Below are 6,582 nucleotides of genomic sequence, written 5' to 3' on the forward strand. Positions count from 1 at the left end.
CAAGGATTTCGTCTCTGCCAGCACCTGGGGCTGCGCCTCCTCCCTGCTGTCATTCCCCTCCCCCACTGACCGCCCCCATAACAAGCCCCTTCCTGAGCCCTTTGTGACCCGCGGTAAATGTGGCCTCCCTGACGACTTGTGACTTGTCTCGGTGAGACCCACTGTCCCAGGGCGCGGCCTTCGGCTGTGTCAAGAAGGGGACGCCACTCCTTTTCCCCGCACCCGCGGGCCCCAGGGCCTGGAGCCTGCATCTGTGTTCTTGCCTGGTCACTTGTCTGAAACCCTTCACTCTATCCCAATTCCTCACGTCTTCCGAGGCGGCTCAGATCGGCCTCGGTGTTCGATGACGGTCGAAGCACAAAGAAAGGTGCCTTTTAAGAGGTATAAGCATAAGTTCCTCTTTTATGCCATAAAAAAAAGAGCAAGGAGGTAATGAATCAAGGCAAAATAGCAGCACGTGGCCATTTGTGTTAATGGGATGGTATTGATGGAAAAGGTCTTGCGCCACAAAGAGGGACTTACAAAAAGCTGCTATCCAAAACAAGGAGGTGTGGTCCCTCCACTCTGCTGTGTGGACCACATTTTAAGGAGTGTAGTTAGTTTTGGACACAATCCAATCAAAAGGTTGTTTAAGCGGACACCACCCATTTAAAAGCTGGCTGACCCATGTAAAGGGATGGGACAGGGACTGAAAACCACACAACATGACGAATGGTTGAAGGCACTAGGGATATTTTGCAAAGAGAAAGGACTCAGAGGAGACTGACTCCATTTGGTGAGTACTTACTATGTGCCAGTCACTGGGCTAAGAGATTTACATATATTCGCTCATTTAATCCTCACAGGATGTCCACTGATGGATGAATGGATAAACAAAGTGTGGCACGCCCACGTGCACACCCCCCCCCCAGGAATGTTACTCAGACATATAGAAAAAAGAATTATCTTGCCACTTATGACAATATGGATGGACCTTGAAGGCATTGTGCTAAGTGAAATGAATCAGACAGGAAAAGATAAATACTATATGATCTCATTTAAATGTGGAATCTAAAAAAAAAAAAAAAATAAGAAAGGAAAGAAAACGAAACACACGTAAAACAACCCCTTACCACAGCTCAGTATAAAGAGCAGATTGGTGGTTGCCTCAGGTGGACACTAGAGGGTGAGCAAAATGAGTGAAGGGGGTCAAAAGATACAAATTTCTTGTTATAAAATGAATAAATCATGGGATGCAATGTACAGCATGGTGACTACAGTTCATAATAATAATATATTACATATTTGAGAGTAGCTAAGAGAATGGATCTTGGGAAGTGATCACAAGAAAAATAATTTGGTAACCATGTATTATGATGGATGTTAACTGGATTTATTGTGGTGATCATTTTGCAATACATACAAGTATTGAATCATTACATTGTATACCTACCACACTAATATGATGTTATGTCAATTATACCTCAATAAAAAAAATCCTCACAGGAACCCCGGGAGGGTCATAGGGTCCCCAGTTTTCCAATGAAGAAACAGAGGCTCAGAAAGGCTAATTAATTTGCCAAGGTCACAGAGCTAGTAAGTGGCAAAGCAAAGATAGTAATGTGAGTCTGCTGGCTCTTAAGCCCTTGCTTTTAACCAGTTGTGTGTGTATACATATATATATATGGCAGAAGATTTAGGCACGTTTTGTGTGTCCTCCAAAGGGACAATTATGACCCAGGACAAGGTACTGGAGAATGGCTTTTGCTTCAATCCAGTATATATGCCCTATTGGAGTCGTCAGGAGGTAGCTGGCTTCAGGAAGTGATGGCTCCTGCCTTTGGAGGGGTAGAGACCGCGGGAGTGTTTGAGGAGCGGGGGATGCCTCTGAAAGTGTGCTCAGGGGCTACATCTGTGCAGGGCTGGCGGAAGATGGCCTTCTGGAAGGAAGGGATGAGTTCAGATCTAATGAAGGCAATATTAGCGTGTGTGAAAGCATTAAATGAAACCCACTTACTGACCCAGTTGATTTTGGAAACTTTTCAAAAGAACATCTGAGCCACCTTGTGCAACCTGCAGGAGGAGGAGAAGGGGTGTGTTTTTGAGTCACCCCACGGGAGGCCCGAGGTTCTCTGAGACTTGCCTCTGCCCAGTGGGCATGGAGCAAGACTGAGGCGGAGGAGGGGTGAGTGTGCCCCGAACTTCCGGGTCCATCTCCTCAAAATAACCTGGGCTCTTAGAGGAAGGACAGACAGCACAATAGTGCCAGAAACTTCTGGAACTCGAGTTTGGAGGCGCTGCTCCTCGTGGCGTTGCCTGAACAGGTCTTGCTCACTGATTGCCTCTCCGATACCTCGTCCACTCTTTTGCTTCTTGGCACCTACTGGCTACATTTTCTTCTCCCTTGCTCTTCTGGAATCCTCTCGTCTTAATTTTTCTTTTCCCTAACGTGTAATTTCTTCTTTTCCTCACCTAGTTCCTCATCACTGATTGTTCTTCTCTGCCTCCTCCGCCATGAGCCTTCCTCCCCTGTCCCTTGCCGGCTGTGTCGGGAGCGAGTAAAGGTGGTGCGGACAAGCCTCTCCACCGAATTCCTGCCGACAGATTCCCTGCCATCAGTAGCAATTACCACACAAGTATATTTTTATTTTTCAGAATAACTAAGAGAATGTCTGAGTTCAAATCACTGTCTGCCCCTCATTAGCTCTCTAGCATGGGGCAAGCTTCATGGGCCCACATTGGTGCAACTTGGAGATTATCCACATAGGACTGTTTCGAAGATGATTCAAGGTGACCCACGGTGTGAAAGAGTTGAATACAGTGCCTGGTACACAGTTGCTGCTCAAAAAAAAAAAAAAAAAAAAAAAGACACTCATTATTATTACTTTGAAAATTTTGTAGCAATCTGGCATTGCTCTGGCATTTATGTTGTAATTTACAAAAGTATTAGTCTTCAGGAGATTAGGGAAAAAAGTAATCTTTTACTACGGATGGTTTCAGAAGCACTCGTCTAGATGTCATCATTTCCTCTTTGCGAAAGCCGCTGACTCTGAATAGAGGTGTTTATCTAATTAGTGAATTCTTCAAACGTTGAAAGAATCAGCTGTGAAACATAGCCTCATATTTCCCTTTGGGGAAAGAATAAACAGGTAAGAATGAAAAAGCCTTGCTTCTATTAAGAGAATCCGTATCTTCCCCTTTCTTCCTTGTGCCCCCATGTAAGGCCTTTTTTGTTCATTCGCAGGGTGGTTGTTGAAGAATTTGTCTGTACTCATCTGGCCCAAACTCCGCCTCTGTGTACTCACACTCGATGAACCCAGACCAGGATTCAGTGACCCCTCAGAAGAGGACAAACTTGATTTCCTCCTTCTTCAAGGTTCAGTGTATTTGCTACATAGGGACAATGTATTTATAAATAGTTTGTGGCTCCCAAGAGTGTAGAAGTGTGTGTCATTTTCTCAACAGATAATAGCATCAACCCTCTTGAGAAAAAAGAATGACCACTTTTAAATGATTCCTATGTAACATCCCCAAGGAAGAGCGTGTTGCAAAATGAAGGGTTATGCGTGTATAGAAATTTCCGAAACAGCGTTCTGTTTACAAAGGCCGGTCAAGGGAAAAAAAAAAAAAGCATAAGCCACTGGGTTCTCCTGACGGGACTTTCCTGCTTTTTCCTCTAAAAGAATGAGGTATGGTTAATCCTTTTATTTCTATCCGAGAGCAGCCAGGTGCTAGGTGCTATCTAGCTTGAATATTCATTCAGCAAGGGTCCAAGAGCCGGTAGTGCTGTTCTAGGTGTTGTGACCCTTTCAACATGTATTGGCTAGCTTCCTCAAAGAACTTACAGTTCATCAATTCATCGAAAAGGTGGGTCAGAGACTGAGTGAGGGAGGCCTGGGGGTGCCGTGGTGAGCTGGGTTGGCCACTGCTTTCTTGGAACTTTCACAGTCTGGTGAGACAATCGCCAAGCAGGTAAATCACACAAGCAGACGCATCCTGTGTTTCATCAAATCAAAAGTACCATTGATTGCAAGATATACCATTACTTATGTTTCACCAAAATAAAAGCTGTGATTTTGATGGTAAGATGTCATCAGTTGTGACACACGAAGCTCTATTTCAGAGATGTTGAAATGTTTGTCTGAGGATCTGCATGTATGAGAATTAACTTAGAAATTAATTAATTGTTAATCATGGTGAGTGCTTCAAAGGGGGAAAAACATATGGTGTTACAAGAAAGAGTCACGGAAAGGCCTACTTTAGATTGGGTGATGTTTGAGTTGAGTATTAAGGGACAAGGGATCGTGAGAAAAGTCAGATGCTTCTTGAATGAGTGATATAGGAAATGAGTGAAGTAGGAGCTTGGAGGAGGGAGAAATCAGTTTGGGTAGGAAGAGTCAGGTAGGAATCGAGCTGGAATCTGAATTGAATCATAGGTGGAAAGGAAGGCCAAGACAAGGGACACAAAAGCAGCAAACGCAAAGAGCAAAATCTATTAATTAAAAATAATCCATCCTAAAATCCATTTGGAATCTCAAGGAACTCAAAAAAAAAAAACCACAAAAAAACCTACCAAAAACCAAAAACCAAAACCAAACAAAACCCCAGAAACCAAAAAACGAAATGAATTTGAAAGGGAAGGACAAAGTTGGAGGACTCACACTTCCTGATTTCAACACTTACTGGAAAGCTACAGTAATCAAAACAATGTGGTATTGGCATAAAGACAGATATATAGACCAAAGCAATAGAATAGACAGCCTAGAAATAAGTCCTTGTAAATATGGTCACATTGTTTTTGATAAGAGTGTCAAGAAAATTCAATAAGGAAAGGACAGTTTCTTTTTCTTTCTCTTTTCTTTTCTCTTTCTCTCTTTTCCGTCCTTTCTTTTCTTTCTTTCTTTCTTTCTTTCTTTCTTTCTTTCTTTCTTTCTTTCTTTCTTCTTTCCTTCTTTCTTTCTTTTGTTTTTTGAGAGAGAGAGAGAGAAAGCACATGCATGAACCGGGGAAGGGCAGAGTGAGAGGGAGAGAATCTTAACCAGGCTCCACACTCAGCATGGGGGTGAGGGGGCCGATATGAGGCTCAATCTCACAACCTTTGTATCATGACCTGAGCAGAAGTCTAGAGTTGGACGCTCAACCAACTGAGACACCCAGGCGCCCTGAGGAAAAGAGAGTTTCTTTAACAAATGGTGCCTGGACACGAAAAGATGCTCAATGTCGCTCCTCATCAGGGAAATACAAATCAAAACCACACTGAAATATCACCTCACACCAGTCAGAGTGGCTAAAATGAACAAATAAGGAGACTATAGATGCTGGAAAGGATGTGGAGAAACAGGAACCCTCTTGCACTATTGGTGGGAACGCAAACTGGTGCAGCCACTCTGGAAAACTGTGGAGGTTCCTCAGAAAGTTAAAAATACATCTACCCTATGACCCAGCAATAGCACTGCTAGGAATTTACCCAAGGGATAGTGCTGATGCATAGGGGCACTTGTACCCCAATGTTTGTAGCAGCACTTTCAACAACAGCCAAATTATGGAAAGAGCCTAAATGTCCATCAACTGACGAATGGATAAAGAAATTGTGGTTTATATACACAATGGAATACTACTTGGCAATGAGAAGGAATGAAATCTGGCCTTTTGTAGCAACGTGGATGGAACTGGAGAGAGTTATGCTAAGTGAAATAAGTCATACAGAGAAAGACAGATACCATATGTTTTCACTCTTATGTGGATCCTGAGAAACTTAACAGAAGACCATGGGGGAGGGGAAAGGGGAAAATGTTAGAGAGGGAGGGAGGCAAACCATAAGAGACTCTTAAAAACTGAGAACAAACTGAGGGTTGATGGGGGGGTGGGAGGCCGGGGAGGGTGGATGATGGGTATTGAGGAAGGCACCTGTTGGGCTGAGCACTGGGTGTTGTATGGAAACCAATTTGACAATAAATTTCATATTTAAAAAAAGAAATAAATGGTGCCTGGAAAACGGGATATCCACATGAAAAGAATGAAGTTATACCCTTACCTAACACCATACACAAAAATTAACTGAAAATGCATTAAAGATATAACAGAAACGCTGTTACTTTTAAAAGAAACCACAGGGCTAAAACTTCGTGATGTTGGATCTGGTGATGATTTCTTGGCTATGACACCAAAGTCACAGGAAACACAAGAAAAAAATAGACAAATTGAAGTTCATGAAAATTAAAAACTTTTGTGCATCAAAGAACATGATCAACAGAGTTAAAAGGCAACCCACAGAATGGGAGAAAAGATCTGCAACTCATGTATCTGATAAGGGATTAATATCTCGAATATATAGAGAACTCTTAAAACTCAACAACAAAAAAACTAAACCAAGTCAAAGCACCTGAATAGAAGACATGCAAATGGCCAATAAGCACATGAAGAGATGTTCAGCATCACCTATCATGAGGAGAATTCAAAAGCAAAAATGAGATACCACCTTGCACCCGCCAGGAGGGCTACTAACAACAGCAACAACAGCAAGATTACAAGTGTTGAGAAGCATGTGGAGCAACCGGAACCCCTGCGCATTCCTGGCGGGAATGTAAAAGGGTACAGCCGCTG

General features: G+C 42.9%; 1 long non-coding RNA gene across 1 annotated transcript; it reads left to right on the forward strand.

Annotated features, from left to right (window-relative positions):
- The first annotated feature begins 211 nt into the window (after window positions 1–211).
- Window positions 212–3,396, forward strand: LOC122230762. Its single transcript, XR_006207834.1, has 3 exons — window positions 212–381; window positions 2,980–3,128; window positions 3,224–3,396. It is a non-coding gene; the product is annotated as an uncharacterized LOC122230762 (long non-coding RNA).
- Window positions 3,397–6,582: the final 3,186 nt, after the last annotated feature.

Source organism: Panthera tigris, chromosome A1 (genome assembly GCF_018350195.1).
Source record: "Panthera tigris isolate Pti1 chromosome A1, P.tigris_Pti1_mat1.1, whole genome shotgun sequence".
In the NCBI taxonomy this organism is placed as follows: Eukaryota; Metazoa; Chordata; class Mammalia; order Carnivora; family Felidae; genus Panthera; species Panthera tigris.